Below are 18,127 nucleotides of genomic sequence, written 5' to 3'. Positions count from 1 at the left end.
CCAATCGTAATTTGAATTCCAATTTATTATAACGTTTCGGTTTTTTTTAGTATTTTTCTCAGAATTCTCCTTTAAATCATTTCTAATATTTCAAGTTCTCTATTTTCGATTAGTTTAAGTGTTTCTCCTGCTTAAAGGTTATCCGGACCTAAACATTGTTTTATAAAAACATATCTTTTAAATTTATAGTACAACGGTATAATATTATCGAGTTTAGTACAAAAATTTAAGAGGATTGGAGATGGGAGAAACTTAACTATTTTAGAGGTTTATAGTACTAGGTAGCGTTTACTTGAAATAATAAAATTTAAAAGAGATTATACTAGTTTTATTGAATAAGGAATAAATAAAATATAAATAAATTGGTAAAATTTTTATTCTACAATTAGAACCTTTGGTGATGCTGGGGTCGTGATATTTGGAAAATTTTTTTCATGGTCCGATTTTCATGGTTAGATTCATGTAGGGTTCAACTACAGAGATAGAAGAACAATTGCTAACATTTACAGGGACCAAACAGCAACAGTAACAATTGAAGAACATAAGAAAGAAGCCGTAATAAGAAAGGGAGTCCGACAAGGATGTTCCCTATCCCCGTTACGTTTTAGTCTTTACATGGAACTAGCAGTTAATGATGTTAAAGAACAATTTAGATTCGGAGTAACAGTACAAGGTGAAAAGATAAAGATGCTACGATTTGCTGATGATATAGTAATTCTAGCCGAGAGTAAAAAGGATTTAGAAGAAACGATGAACGGCATAGATGAAGTCCTACGCAAGAACTATCGCATGAAAATAAACAAGTAGAAAACAAAAGTAATGAAATGTAGTAGAAATAACAAAGATGGACCGCTGAATGTGAAAATAGGAGGAGAAAAGATTATGGAGGTAGAAGAATTTTGTTATTTGGGAAGTAGAATTACTAAACATGGACGAAGCAGGAGCGATATAAAATGCCGAATAGTACAAGCGAAACGAGCCTTCAGTAAGAAATATAATTTATTCACAACAAAAATTAATTTTAATGTCAGGAAAAGATTTTTGAAAGTGTATGTTTGGAGTAAAGCGACACTCCAAACATATGGAAGTAAAACTTGGACGATCGGAGTATCTGAGAAGAAAAGATTAGAAGCTTTTGAAATGCGGCGCTATAGGAGAATGTTAAAAATCAGATGGGTGGATAAAGTGACAAATGAAGAGGTATTGCGGCAAATAGATGAAGAAAGAAGCATTTGGAAAAATATAGTTAAAAGAAGAGACAGACTTATAGGCCACATACTAAGGCATCCTGGAATAGTCGCTTTAATATTGGAAGGACAGGTAGAAGGAAAAAATTGTGTAGGCAGGCAACGTTTAGAATATGTAAAACAAATTGTTAGGGATGTAGGATGTAGAGGGTATACTGAAATGAAACGACTAGCTCTAGAAAGGGAATCTTGGAGAGCTGCATCAAACCAGTCAAATGACTGAAGACAAAAAAAAAAAAAAGGTCCGATTTAGCTCGTATGCAGAATACTCGTATATGCTAGTTACGTGAAAAATGTTTTGAAAAAAAGATTTTCATCATGAAAAATCTTTATTTTATTTCCTCTTTCTACTTTATTTGATGAGAATTTCGAAGATGTTTTTTCAAAAAAATAAGAAGAATCTTATTATTATCAGATAATAACACTTGACTTACTACACTACACTTGATTTATGGTCGTTTGGGATGCGGTTTCGAGCCGGTCCTGTACCAGAGCGCAACGGTGATCTCAATGCAACGGTTCTAAATTTCGATAAGTTGCCCATCTCCCGCCTGAAAAGGAGGCTTTACAGGCTCGCGATTCTTGGCAGTAAGAATGATACACCACGACTAAGAGAGGTCCTTGTACAGGATTTGGGGGGGGATGGTATGCCTCTCCTTCGTTTTTAAGGGCAACGGGAGCTCGAGTGCTCTCCAACCACGCGAACTTCAACCAATATTTGTTCCCGTTCCGTCTGGCAGCTGATGAGCTGTTCGTCTGCGGGGAGGTCCAGTCGAACGAACTTATGATATTCGACTACCCAGATCCTGGTGGGAGTCAGAACTCAGGTCACCATGGAATTTAGAGGTCAATTGGAAAATTGACCACTCATATGCGGTGAGTCAATGTGACGTGAGCCGTATTGTCAGACCGTGTGGGTGTTCTTTGATGCCGTTGCTTTTTTCAACCAGTATCAGTAGTTTATTTAAGGGAAAGACTCCTACCTCGCTGCTATGAGAAGCTACCCGAGAGTTATGGCTGGCCATCAGCCAATGAAAGCTCCAACCGCTTTAATATTGGTGGACAGATACTTGCTGGGATTCAGCGGCCTAGGGGTGGCAACGAATTGCTGTCCTTGACGTGAAAAATTAATTATTGATAGTCATACATGTTTTAGTAGTTGACGGGGTGCACCTACCCATTTTAGTAATATATGACAATTGGGCGGTGGGACACGCAAGCGAGTGGTGTATGGTACCATGCTTTTTTCGCTCACGCTTTTAGGTTAGCTGTAGTAGTTAATTAGGACACTGGTCACTAAATTGTTTCGTGGCTCAGTAGCCGTTTGTGGCACAGACATTTGATCTTTTATTTTAGGACGACCGAATCGGTTGGTGACGGGAGAAATGCCAAGCAAACCAATCGATATATCGTCCAATCAACCAATCGATCGCATAATTTCAGATTTAGTATATTCTTTCTGTTCTACTTGAGTGGAATCTTTCTCTTTAATTTCGGTTAAAATTTTTTCAGTGCATTTGATAAATCCTAGTAAAGCCAGATATTTTTACACGGATTTGAATACTAGATCGTGGATACCGGTGTTCTTTGGTGGTTGGGTTTCAATTAACCACACATCTCAGGAACGGTCGAACTGAGAATGTACAAGACTACACTTCATTTACACTCATACATATCATCTTCATTCATCCTCTGAAGAATTATCTAAACGGTAGTTACCGGAGGCTAAACAGGAAAGAGAGGGAGAGAGAGAGAGAGTGCATTTGATAAAATCTTTTCAACTTGATCATCAGCTACGTAGGATTAGTTTCATAGGTAATTTGAATTATATTTCTCATGCTCTCATTCTTAACAATATTAACACAAAACAAAAATACTTTTTAATAATGGCTTCGGTGCAACATAACCTATCATTTGAAGTTTTTACCTTTGAATAAATAAGTAAATATTAACTTTGAGTAATATTCAATACATTTTATTAGATCTTTATTAGGTTGATATTGTACGTAGTATACGTTCAATTCATATTTTTTCAAGTAAAAACTTTATTGTAATTTTAAAAATCAATTTAATGATATAAGGCTAAAATAAAACACATTCTTAAAATAACATAATTATAATATTAAATACATTCTAACAAATAAGATAATTTTAAAATTATTTAATTCATCAATAGATATTATATATCGTGGTTAAAAAACGTGTGAATATAATTGTAATGGTTTTGTTTTGAATAATTTGTTTTTTGTCTTCAGTCATTTGACTGGTTTGATGCAGCTCTCCAAGATTCCCTATCTAGTGCTAGTCGTTTCATTTCAGTATACCCTCTACATCCTACATCCGTAACAATTTGTCTTACATATTCCAAACGTGGCCTGCCTACACAATGTTTTCCTTCTAATATTAAAGCGACTATTCCAGGATGCCTTAGTATGTGGCCTATAAGTCTGTCTCTTCTTTTAACTATATTTTTCCAAATGCTTCTTTCTTCATCTATTTGCCGCAATATCTCTTCATTTGTCACTTTTTTGAATAAATAAAGTTGAATAACTGCATAAACGTTTGATAACATTGTTAACAATTTCGGAATACTTTCATGATATATATCTTAACAGAGAATACCCTAAAAATGTAATTTTCCTCAAAACTTTATTGAAGATGAATTGACTTTTTTGTAGTATATCTCAAATATTTGTTAGTCAAATAAATTAAAACTTGCAAATGAAAAGAGGCAATCAAATGAAACATGTAAGACAGATTAACATATTAAATGCAGTACACGATTACATATATCTTATACGTACATTTACGGTAAGGCATCCTAATCTAATTTCTCCCTTGATTTTCCTTTCTATATGGTACAGCTCCCAAGCAGTCGTTAAAAAAAGTACAATTTATTTTTACTTTGGCATGAAATTGATATAGAAGTTTGTTGTGTTGTAGCCGAAACAATATAGAAGTTTCTACAACTCATAACACTGCTAAGTAATACATAGTTATATAAATGACCGACAGATAGCGTTAGAAGAAGCAAAAACTAAACAAAGTGAACTTGTAACGCACGAAAATTACATATGCATTTGTAAAATACCGCTGCGTCTTAATAATTTATGCCAAAACTATACATAATGTTTTTTAATACACGAGGCAGTAAAGAAAAATTAAAATACTCGATTTAAAAAGCCATGATTTCAACTCGTTAACTACGAATACACTTAAAATCTATACCAAAATGAAAATATGTGTTTAAAGGATTTATGGAAATCATTATGGTAGATTGAAGTAATAGAAATGGATATTTCGTAAAATATTTGTAACCTAATTAATTAGTAATGACATGATTAATTACGATACGATTATAGAAAAGATAAAACCCAAGTACTTTCACATAACAAGATGTGTCAGTGTATTAAATTTATATGGAAGTGTAAAGGATATGAATGAGAAAAGGTACTGAACTGGAGACTACTTAAAGGAAGTATTGATGTCCAAGTCTTACGAAATGACTACATTTTGAACATTGTATAAATAAGAGAGAAAATTATTTAGTAGGAATGAGGAAACGAATGTTTGAGAGTAAAAAAAAAATACTGCATTGTAAAGAACAACTTAAAAAAAATGTCTGAAAATAATAAATAATTAAACTAACCAAATTATTAATTCAACAATATTTTATAAGTATCGGCAAACAACGGAATTTTTGATTTTATATTTATTCTTACATTCATATTTTTGTCTTTAATGCGAACACATGTTTATGAAATGATTTTAATTATGAGTATTTTCTTTGCGCTTGCGTTCTTTTTTGCTTATTATTACGATTAGGAACTTTAATTGTAGGTCAACAGCGACTACATCGGTAAGTAAAACAACTTATTAAAGTAACAAATTAAAAAAAAAACATTATCATTATCTGTTGTAATTAGTATATCTCCAAAAATATAAAGTATCTATGTTGTACTCATGTTTAAAGAGTCCATCCATTAGCTGTATATACTTTATAATACTTTATAATACAGGGCGTTTCATAATGTTCTTCGGAGTTTCGAAAATTCATTAACAAAAAAATATTTCACTCATAAGAATAATCCAAGTACTGTACGAAAGAGTACTTCAAATAGTTTTTTCCACATATGCTAGGCAGTTAGTAAACCATTTTCTCGCTAGGCGTCGACAGTAGAGAAAACGGCTGCCACGGGAAGCGAGAAGTCTTTTTGTGTGTTAGAATTTCACTCGTCAAAGTCAGTAATTTCTGTGCAACGTGCGTTTCGGTTGAAATTTCATAAGGAACCACCAAGTGACAATTTAATTCGTGCACGGTATAAACAATTCAGTGAAACAGGTCGCTTGTGCAAGCGAAAATCAACCGGTCGTCCATCGACCTCAGAAGTCAATTTCGAACGTGTGCGTGCAAGTTTCATTCGCAGCCCGTCAAAATCGATTGCGGCTGCAGGCAGAGAATTACGAATTTCCAAAACAACAGTGTAAAGAGTTCTCCGTAAACGTTTATTATGCAAACCGTACCGTCTTCAATTTATCCAGCGTCTTTCTGATGGAGATAAAACACGTCGGCTCGATTTTTGTTTAAAGTTACAGGAAAAGATATTGTTAGATGAAGGTTTTCTAAACAAGATAATTTTCAGCGATGAAGCTACTTTCCATATTAGCGGCAAAGTAAATCGTCATAACGTGCGAGTTTGGGGAACTGAAAACCCACACGCTTATGTGGAACACATTCGGGATTCTCGGAAAGTAAACGTTTTTTGTGCGATCTCTCGTGAAGCAGTATGGGCCGTTCTTTTTTATGGAAACGACATATACCTGGATATGTTACAATTATGGCTTATGCCTCAGCTACTCAGCGACTTCATTTTCCAGCAAGATGGTTGTACTGCCCGTTTTCATAACGAGGTTTGACAGTACCTTAACACAATATTACCTCGGCGCCGGATAGGACGTGCGTCTGAAGAAGACCAACACATTATACTGTGGCCATCAAGATCACCAGACATCACGCCATGTGATTTCTTTCTCTGGGGTTACGTGAAAGATAAGGTGTTTATCCCACCGATGCCGCACTATATCGCTGAGCTAAAGAATCGCATAATCGATGCGATCAACTCTATCGAAAATGACATGTTAGAACGAGTTTGGCAAGAGCTAGACTTTCGTGTTGATTTGTGCCGTGTCACCAGAGGAGCACATATTGAACATTTATAGATTTTAACAAAAACTATTTAAGTCCCTGCATCACCTCGTACAACTTTCATTTAGGTAAGTGATATACTTTTTTTGTACTGAATTTTTGTAACTCCTAAGAACATTATGAAACGCCCTGTATTATATTTTTGATTATTTTATCCCTAAATTGATAATTTTTAAATCTATCTTGAATCCTACATCTGTGATTTATTAGAGTTACGTATTCTTATTTATAAAATTAAAATTAGCTAATATAAGGGGTATGTAACACACAATCGCTCATAAATCGCAAATGAGTCAAATATGTCATAAAAGTACATTTTATTTTCTGTATAAAATTACATTTATTTTTTAATGTTGAAAAATAAATTCAAACGAACCGATTCTATTAAGAATGAAAAATTGCGTATTTGCATATTTTTTATGAATCGTTTCAGTGTTTTGATTAATGTTTAACTTTTACAAAAAGACATTTCAACTAATGATGAACCAGTTTTCTCATTCTGTCAACGAAGAATTCTGACAGTCTTTTCCAGATCCACAAGCTCGCGTTGCACCCTTCAGTTCATCACCCGCGATGAAATGAATGTACGTAAGGACATAGCATTATAAGGTAAATTTAAAAAATTTTCCAATCAAATGCGGCAATATTTTTTACAATAATTAAAACGGTAGTGCCACAATTTAACTTCATAAATTAAAAATATCAGTATTTACAAATATACAATACCAGAATGGACCGGACTTCTTATTCTTACCGGCTCGATTTCATTTATATTTAATACGAGGGTTATTTTTTTTCAAGGTCCGATCGGTCACGTAATTAAAACCACAGTGGAAATAAAAAAATTTTTATTTGTAACAAGTTCTTACATAGTTACGCTATTTCTCTACATGGTCGCCACTCCGATTTAGACATTTGTCGTAGCGTGGTACCAACTTTCCAATACTCTCGTCATAGAACGGAGCCGCTTGTGTTTTCAGCCATGTTTCTACGCTGATTTGCAGCTCGCCGTCTGTGCCAAAATGTTGTCCTCCTAGCCAGCATTTCAGGAAACGAATCACTCAATACAGAAATTGTGAACCGACGATTTTCTCGAATTGTTTCATCCACTCGCTAAACGAGATCATCGGTTGACACTCGCTTCCTTCCCTGACCGCCTGCATCATGAACATCTGTACGTCCTGCTTTAAAGTTCCTGCACCATTGTTGCAATTTTTTGTCACTCATTGAAGTTTCACCTTACACATTACTTATTCGTCGATGAATTTCAGCTGCATTACACCTCTTAGCCTGAAGAAATCGAATTACCGCACGCACTTCACAGTTGGCGTGAGATGCTATTGTTGTAGACATGTTTACGTGCTAGCTGCGTGCTCAGAACAAAACGAAGTGTTGTTCTGAACACGGGGCTTTGAAGGACATACTAGAGACGCTGCGCAACACATATGCCCAAAGGTTCATCCGATTTTTTTCGCGGGTTTTTATTTCGCGACCGATTGGACCTTGAAAATAAAATAACCCTCGTAGATGTCACATTTACATAAATAATACAATTCTTATAATTATTCTTTGTTTAATAAATGAAATCGGGCCGGTAAGAGTTTTGCAACAAATTTTTATATTTTGTTGCTTATTATATGGAACGCTTAAACATTGTTTATTATCTATACTTATACTATATCTATAATTGTCTATTATATATATTTAGAATATTCTAAATTAATAACCGATTTTGATAATAGAAATGTAGTCTCTTACCTGTTTTGATATCAGTATCATTTTGTTAAAAACAATTTTATTTATATTACAGAAATTTTTGTTTTTTGAGTGGTTGAAATCAGTAAGAGTCAGACTCTTACTGATTTCAACCACTTACTGTCAGACTCTTACTGACAGTAAGAGTCAGTTACTGTACGGTAACTGACTCTTACCGTACAGTTTACAATTTCATTGTAATTTTTTTAGTTATATCTTAACCGTATCACACAATAACAACTGCGTTCTTAATTCATTGGTTATTTTTTTTATTTTATTTTTTTTATTTTTTTATTTTTATGGGCATCGACTGCTAAGGTCATTAGCCCTTGTCATAATCTTTAAAAGAAACTACTATCACCATCTGGATCGTCATATGTAAGGGTGTAAAGGGCCCTTATATTTTATTTAAAAGCACAAAACTACACAAAACATTTAAGACATAAAGACAAGGACAATCACAAACACTTATGGCGTGTAAAGGGCCCCAATATTAAAATTTGAGATAGGTTCCCAAAAGACCATTAAATTAAAATTAAAATTAAAACTTATCCTACCATATCTTTCTTTCTTTCTAATACGAGTCTCATTTATAGTTTGTTTAAGCACCCTCGGAGTGACCAGAGAATTGATCAGGGCGACCATTGGTTATTGATCACAGTACAGAATTAGAGTTTGTTGATTCTGTAAAATATCTTTTTATATTAAAATAAATGAAATTTATTTTAAATATATTTAATTATCCAGTTAAAAATATGTATTAAATATCACATAACGTAGTAGATCATTAATTATTATTTTTTTTGTAGGTTAACGTACCCGTATAAAAATTACATTTTATTTACATCTCATCAAGAATACCTTGAGAATTTAAAATTTAAAGTTTTTCTATGATAAAATACTATCATAAATTCTGAATGAATAATTTAAAATAATACATGTAAAAGTACTGAGGGTGGCAAACGGTCTAATAGTAAGGGGACTGACGCATTTACTCTCTCTCTCGTTCTCTCTCTTTTTATTCATCTCTGTCTCACAGTACCTCTCTCTTTTTCTGTCTGGTATATGACTGCGTATGACATCAATTTAGAATGATAAATTGTTTCAGTATCATCTATTATGAAAGTTGATTTTGTTAATTGTGTCTCATTAGTCGACCAAACGAAGGTTATGAGGGTTCCAGTTAAATCTGTGAGAGCGTTATCATGACGGAAGCACGACACATGTCCGAGTATGTTGTGTGTGTTCTGTAATATTTACTAGAAAATACATATATATACAGTTATATGTATATAGAACTAAATTTGTATCGATTGCGCTACGGCATAACGATTTTCAGTTTGAGTCAAATAATGAACAGTACAACGCTAACTGCGGCCTGGAAGCATGATATGTCATTTGGGGAAATAATCACTGGCCATGACCACAAGCTGTTTTCAGTCAGTTATATACTGTAATTATAGGAAAAAAAAAACAAATAATTTTTAATTTTCTTTATCAGGAATTTTCTTTAAATATTGTCTCATATTTTTAAGGGAAAATAAAAATTCTATTTATAGAATATGTATATTTAATTTTAGTTTTTTGTTAACAAGATTCAACGCAACAAATTAACTGATAATATGATATATATATATTGTTCGGACTAAAGGTATTAAAAAATAATAACTTATATTAAGTGAATCAGTTAATATAATTTACTTTTTACTTCCTTGTACGAAGTAAAGGAAGTATTGTGTTCGCGAAAAATTTCAATTTTCAGATTTCAACAGAAATATTCATTTTGACCATCCCTGAATCCATTTTGACTAGTTTCGGCATGACGTCTGTACTTACGTATGTATCTCGCATAACTCAGAAAAGATTAGCTGTAGAATTTTTGATTTAAGACTGTTCTAACATCTAGTTATGCTTTTTGATTGCAATCGACTGAAACAAAAGTCTCTAAAAAGCCCAAAATTCCCAAATATTTGGATTTTCGACTTTGTTTAACTGCAATAATAAGTTCTCCTTGAGAGCTTTTCAACGATATATCGTAAGTGGTACTTATTTTTATTGGTTCCAGAGTTATAACCAAATAAAATTTTAATTAATGAAATATTTGGATCTATAAGGGGATGGCATATCGATTCAATCATACTTCATCTCCTTTTTTTTAATTTAAATATATTGATTTATTTATAATTATTAACATCTCTGATAATAAAATAAAATTACAATTATAATTCAATAATAACAATAAAATAAAATTTTATGTAAATTTAAAAACGTGTACACGTATAAATTAATAGGCATTATTACATATGTGCGTATGTAATAGGATTCGGGAAACAACTCAATATTTAATATTAAAATTATAATTTAGAATCGTATTATTTTTGGATTTCCTACTTTAATTTTATTTAATTATTCTGGAATTTCTGTTTAATTTTATCTACATTAAAGTTAACTAAAAAATGAAAAGTAAACCCTCACAAGAACAACATATACATTGAGGCATAGATGCCTGACCTTTAATAAATTGAAAAAAATTGCAGTAATAAATTTATTGAGAGGTTTTCAATGATTTAAATGGTACTTATTTTCATCGGTTCCAGAGTTATAGCCAAATTAAATTTTAATTAATGAAATATTTGGATCGTGGAGGAGAAGGTACATCGGTTAGAATTCGACTTCATTTCCTTTTTTTTAAATTTAAATATTTTGATTTATTAATAATTATTAACCTCTTGATTGTATACAAAAATTTACGATAAATAATTCAATAATAACAATAAATAAAAAGAGAAAATATCAGAAATTATTGATGAAATAAAATTTTATGTAGTTTTAATTTAAAAAAAAAAGTGTATACGTAATTTAATAGGCGTACAAGGAAGTCAAGTGGTATTCACATCAGATTTTTTTATATAGACATAGTAACTCACAAAGTTTTAAAATACATTAGTCATATTCAATACCTGCACCTTTCGTAGCTCGGCAGATGTCTAGACGATAATCTAACTCTTATCACGTGTTTAGGAGCATCTGTGGCGTTATTAAACCAACATCTTCAACAATTCTATGTTTTACATCGTCCAAATCTGGCCGTTATTTTATACAAATAACTTTTAATAAACTCCTAAGTAAAAAAACCTCAAAAGGAGTGATATCCGGAAATTTAGGTGGCTATGAAATTAGACCTTCTTGCCCGATTTTAGATCCGAGGAAAGTGGAATGGAATGCAAAGTTGGCAGGAGTCTATTACTCCCTACTTTATCGCAGAACCTGGACAGAGTCCCTTGCTGCTGGATCATTCTAATCGGGCTTGTTTTTTTTAAAAGGTTATTTTTTTTTTTTTAATCTCGGATCTAATTTTTCAATTTTTGTCTATTATTATTTTAGTGAATTTAAGACGGATTTAATTGCATTCCAATCCGTTGTTAAACCAGCGTTATCGAACCCATTTCATGGGCCGACCGCGGAAGGCTAGGCTTATAAAGCCTGTCCTCCCGACGTAATTCCCCTTCAGACCGTCCACTGAAGTCCTTTCGGTGCTAACTCTTTAATAGGCTAGCAGGAATACGCCACAACGGGGCACTAGCTATAAGGAGGGAGCAATGCGTCCCCTTTTCCGGAGGAGTCGCAATTGCTGGGTTATTTTGTCTTATTGTAAGTTTTGAAATAGGAGAGGTTGTGTAGAAGCTCTTCATCCGCTTCTGGTATGGCTGCCCTTCAGGACGCATCTCTGCTGGGCTCTGTTCCGGACTCCAGTCCGTGATGTTGAGGCGAGTGGTTGGTCTTCCTTCTTTTTCTTCTCCTCCCTCTTCTTCTTCCGAAGACCTCTTCGTTCTTCTTTGGCCTGCACTTTCCAAGAATTGGTAGTAACCGAAGTTACATACCATTAACCTTGTAATTCCCGAAGCCCCGAAGGGCTGAACGGGGGAAAGTGCAGGTTTCTTCGTTCTTCTGTGCTGTCAGTGGCTGCTGGGCAGGTGACTGCTGGGCAGGTGTCTGCTGGGCAGGTGGCTGCTGGGCTTGCGGCTGATGGCTGCTGGGCTCGTTCCCTCTTTCTTCTTTCTTGAAAGGAAAGGAAGGTAATAGGGAACTTACAAATGGTGATACCTAATCGCGATCGCGATTTTGGGGCGGCGATTTTTGTGGAAAGAAGTAAACAGTAATTATTCACTCCACGTAATTATTAACCTTCAGACACACGTGTGTCTGAGAAGGGGTTGGGGGGACCGCGTGGCCGCAGTGAAGAAACCATTTGTTTTTGTGGTGGCTGTTGGTATCTGCAACAAAAGAAGCAGAACACACACACGAAAAAAAAAAAAAATTAATTTTTACTTTCTTTCGACTGGCAGGATGAGACGGCACGTCGAGTCGTTCCACATCCACGCTTCTCCCGTTTCTAACAAGAGAAACAGCCGAGGAAAGTGTAAAAATGCACTGACTTGTTAGAAACTAAATCCTGCAGGAATCTGAGGAACAGTAAAATTCTCAATCATGTCGAGGTTCGTGGATCATAGTATAGTATACTCCATGAAAAAAAATTAGGCCGATGACGCCATCTTTATGCAGTCCTAATCAGACATTGACTTTCTGTGTGTTTCCCTTTCATTTTCGATTATCGTGTATGGGTTTTCTCAGTACCCCAAATTTGGCAATTGTGTCCGTCAACTTTCCCGCACGTATTAAAGGTTGCCTGACCATTAAATAATAACGTATCAAGATAAATTGGATTGTTTTCGATACGGTGCATTACCTCTTCAGTAAACTAATATCATAGGTGGCGATCATTTTACTTTATGTGATGAAGGAATTGTAACTTGTTCGCTCGCAAACGAAGTCATTTATGAACAATGTCGTGAACAGTGCAATTAGGAATTTTCAGATAACTACCTCACCTAATTGAGTATACAGGACCGGCAGTGAATGTATCGTGTACACGATCCATGGTCTCATCATTAACTGAAGCTTTCAAGTGATTTCCAGTTTGTGAACCAGCTTATAGTCTTTCTTAAAGTCGTATCTCACTGACAAATAGATTTGGTTGTAGATGGATCGATTTTTTTTTGTCTTCAGTCATTTGACTGGTTTGATGCAGCTCTTCAAGATTCCCTATCTAGTGCTAGTCGTTTCATTTTGTTATACCCCCTACATCCTACATTCCTAACAATTTGTTTTAAATATTCCAAATGTTGCCTGCCTGCACAATATTTTCCTTCTGCACAATATTTCCAATATTAAAGCGACTATTCCAGGATGCCTTAATATATGGCCTCTCTTCTTTTAACTATCTTTTTCTAAATGCTTCTTTCTTTATCAATTTGCCGGAATACCTCCTCATTTGTCACTCTATTCACCCATCTGATTTTTAACACTCCCCTATAGCACCACATTTCAAAAGCTTCTAATCTTTTCCTCTCAGGTACTCCGATCGTCAAAGTTTCACTTCCATATAAAGCAACGGTCCAAACATATACTTTCAACAGACATTTCCTGATATTTAACTTAATTTTTGATGTAAACAAATTTCGCTTTCCATTTTAAATCGCTCCTGCTTCGTCCATCTTTAGTAATTCTACTTCCCAAATAACAAATGCTTCTACTTCCGTAATCTTTTCTCTTCCTACTTTTACATTCAGTAGTCCATCTTCGTTATTTCTATACATTTCATTACTTTCGTTTTGTTTTGTTTATTTTCATGCGGTAGTTCCTGCGTAGACTTCATCCATGCCATTCATTGCTTCTTCTAAATCCCTTTTACTCTCAGCTAGAATTATTATATCATCAGCAAATCGTAGCATCTTTATCTTTTCACCTTGTACTGTTACCCCGAATCTAAATTGTTCTTTAACATCATTAACTGCTAGTTCTATGTAAAGATTAAAAAGTAACGGAGATAGGGAACATCCTTGTCGGACTCCCTTTCTTATTTCGGCTTCTTTCTTATGTTATTCACTTATTACTGTTGCTGTTTGGTTCCTGTAAATGTTAGCAATTGTTCTTCTATCTCTGTATTTGAATCTTCATTTTTTTAAATGCTGAATTCCAGTCTACGTTATCGAATGGCTTTTCTAGGTCTATGAATGCCAAGTATGTCGGTTTGTTTTTCTTTAATCTTCCTTCTACTATTAATCTGAGACCTAAAATTGCTTCCCATCCCTATACTTTTCCTTAAGGATCGATATTCCATTCAATTCGTACACGCCGGTGAACACGCATAACTCCCTTAATAATTGCACTCACCGAACTTTCTTTTGTGTGGTCCACATCTGGATTGACTACAATTACATTGTGAGTCAGCTTGCCTGCCCATGCGTTTTTTGCTAATCTTAAGAATATACGAACAAATTTTGGAAATATTATCTGTTGATTGAGTATACGTTTAAGAGATTATGATGGCTCGTTTTCTAAATATAGGTCATTACTTTTAACCCATCGAGTTGGTCTAGTGGTGAACGCGTCTTCCCAAATCAATTGATTTGGAAGTCGACAGTTCCAGCGTTCAAGTCCTAGTAAAGGCTGTTACTTTTATACGGATTTGAATACTAGATCGTGGACACTGGGGTTTTTTGGTGGTTTGGTTTCGATTAATCACACATCTCAGGTATGGTCGAACTGAGAATGTACAAGACTACACTTCATTTACACTCATACATATCATCCTCTAAAATATTATCTGAAAGGTAATTACTGGAGGCTAAACAGAAAAAAGAAAGAAAATGTCCTGTTTTCCTGTTTGTCCTGTTTCTGCAGGTTGTTGTGTGTTGTTGTCGGTGTATGTATTTGATGTTGTTTCCACTAGTATTGTTGTGTGGTGTGTGACATTGTTGGATTGTTATATGACTGTGTGTGTGGGCGATTCCCCCTTCTTCTGATGAAATGTTTTTATAAGCAGTCCCAGGAAGGTGGAGATTTAGTCGGTAGTGCGCAGGTGTTAACCACACATCTCAGGAATGGTTGAACTGAGAATGTACAAGATTATATTTCATTAACACTCATACATATCATCCTCATTCATCCTCTGAAGTAATACGTGAACAGTAATTCTCGGAGGATAAAAAAGAAAAAGGAAAAAGGTCATGACTTTTAGATAACTATAGCCCGTAAACACACGTACACATACACACACACACACACACACACACACACACACACACACACACACACACACACACATATATATATATAATTGTAACTGATTGTAGAGCTTGAAAGTAAGAACAAAATTCATACAAACATTTGTCCGAAAACGCTTTGTTATCATATTACTTCTACCGAAATATTTTACCCGGATTTCAGTTCCTCCATTACGTGTTCATACTGAAATTTTTAAGGAATAATATAAGGAGGTAAACTTAATGGCATCTTATGTTTTTTTTTACCTGAAAAATCGAATAAACAAATTTCAGAACTATATATGCAGATTTACATTATTATAAAAACTGCGCCACGCTTTTATTTAAATAAATCTTTTTCATTACTTTTAATTTTAAAATTTAATAATTATTACATTTTTTTATTGGTTACTTATTAGATATTTATATAATTTATTTTTGAATGAATTTTTATATTTGTTAATATATTATATTTTTTTGTTTAAAATTCTCAATTTGATTTTATTCTTATTTTTTTACTTTTTAGAAAGTTTTTCTAATTTATTTATTATTTTTTTTTTTATTAATGTTAATATTAGTTAAATAAAAGCCTTTTTAAAAAAATAATTTTTTATATGTAATTTTTAATTCAAATGTATTAATTTATTAATACATTAACTTCTGATTGTAAAAAAATATGAATAAAAATCAGTAGTTAAATGAAATTTTATGTACTTTTTATTTTAATTACATTTTTTTTTACAAAGGTTAATAATTATTAATAAATCAATATATTTAAATTAAAAAAAAAAAAAAATTAAATTTAAATTCGGATTCGAACTGATGTACACATGGTTACGGATCCGACACGTTCTTCTTTATACCATATAACTACTTGAGCGACGTGAAACAAAATTAATATAAATATATATATATATATAATTTATATAAAATGCTGATACGGACACCACATAAAAATGTGATGCAATATGGTATCACCACAATGCAGTTGTGTTACGGTTCACTTTATTAGAGGATTGGAGAAAATCATATCTCACTTTCAAATGAATAAAGTTTAAATGAAGTGCAGCAAAAAATGTGTACATGTAATTTAATAGGCGTACAAGGAAGTCATGTGGTTTCTACATCGGATTTATTTTTAATAAAATAATTAGATACTTTCAAAATTGTAATTTTTTATTTCTTTACCTTTCTGAGTTATAAATCTATCGGTATTCTAGCAATGTATTCAATGGTACGCTGCCGATTTGTAATTCCGATGAGTGATTCGTAAAAAAATTTTGAGAAACGCTGTAAACATTTTTTGAATTCTCTTTTTTTTATTACTAATTAGACTCTCTTTTTCCTGTTTAGCCTCCGGTAACTACCGTTTAGATAATACTTCAGAGGATGATATGTATGAGTGTGAATGAAGTGTAGTCTTGTAAATTCTCAGTTCGACCATTCCTGAGATGTGTGGTTAATTGAAACCCAACCACCAAAGAACACCGGTATCCACGATCTAGTATTCAAGTCCGTGTAAAAATAACTGACTTTACTAGGACTTGAACGCTGGAACTCTCGACTTCCAAATCAGCTGATTTGGGAAGACGCGTTCACCACTAGACCAATCCGGTGGGTCACTAATTAGATTATTTTCTTAACAAAGTTAAGAAACGTAGTGTATAGATAGATATCTCATGTGAATAGAATATTCACAAAATAATCTTTGATCAGTTCTTCCTTAATTTTCATCTTACTTCTCAGTCTTCCAAAGACATTCTTACCAGTTTTTAAATCTACTATGTAACATCAAACTCCAATAATATTTCATCAAGTTTTTTCTTTTTGACTGCCATAAACCTACTTGAAATTTATTTACAACTTTTCTAAGTTAACATATTATTTGCAACACTTTATTTTACACTTTTAAAAAAAATTTATTTATAATTGATTAGTACTTTTTTGGGAACCATACTGAAAGTCCATTAATATATTTTTCTGCATTGATATTCAGCATAATCCTTAGGTGAATGTAAAACAACAGATAGACGCTGTACATTAATTTTTACAACTAAGTTATTTTTTAATATCTAACAATTTTTTGATTTTTCAATTTTGAATGAAAAATTTAAATGGAAACTTAATTTTATACGAAAGGAAAATACGTGGAAATCACTTTTGTAGAGCTATTTCAAATTAACCGGTAATCGAGAGGAAATTTAAGCAGGTAGGAAATAGTGAGATATACATGGAGATAGCAAGAATTTCCATTTGAGAATGAAATATGAACTGCCCCTTTCTGTTTGTGTTCCAGGCCATGGTTCAACTCTGGTTAATTATATAAAATAAAAATTTGATGTGGACACCACATGACTTCCTTGTACACCTACCAAATTAAATTTACACATTTTTTTAAAATGAGAAGTACATAAAATTTTATTTCACTGATAACTTCTGATTATTATTTTTTTATTGTTATTATTGAATTATTATTTATCGTAATTTTTTTTACAATCGGAGGTTAACAATTATTATAAGTAAATCGATATATTTAATTTAATAAAAAGGAGATGAAATCTGATTCGAACCGATGTGCTTTCCTCTAAGATGCAAATATTTCATTAATTAAAATTTTATTTGGATGTAACTCTGGAACCGATGAAAATAAGTACCACTTATATATCGTTAAAAAGCTCTCAATGAGGACTTAATACTGCAGTTAAGAAAAAGTAAAAAAATCCAAATTGTTTTGGGATTTTGGGCTTTTTTGGACACTTTTGATTCAGACGATTGCAATCAAAAAGGGAGGTGTACAACTAGATGTTACAATA

The sequence above is a fragment of the Lycorma delicatula genome, chromosome 1 (genome assembly GCF_047948215.1).
Source record: "Lycorma delicatula isolate Av1 chromosome 1, ASM4794821v1, whole genome shotgun sequence".
Lineage (NCBI taxonomy): Eukaryota > Metazoa > Arthropoda > Insecta > Hemiptera > Fulgoridae > Lycorma > Lycorma delicatula.
This window is presented reverse-complemented; position numbering follows the sequence as displayed.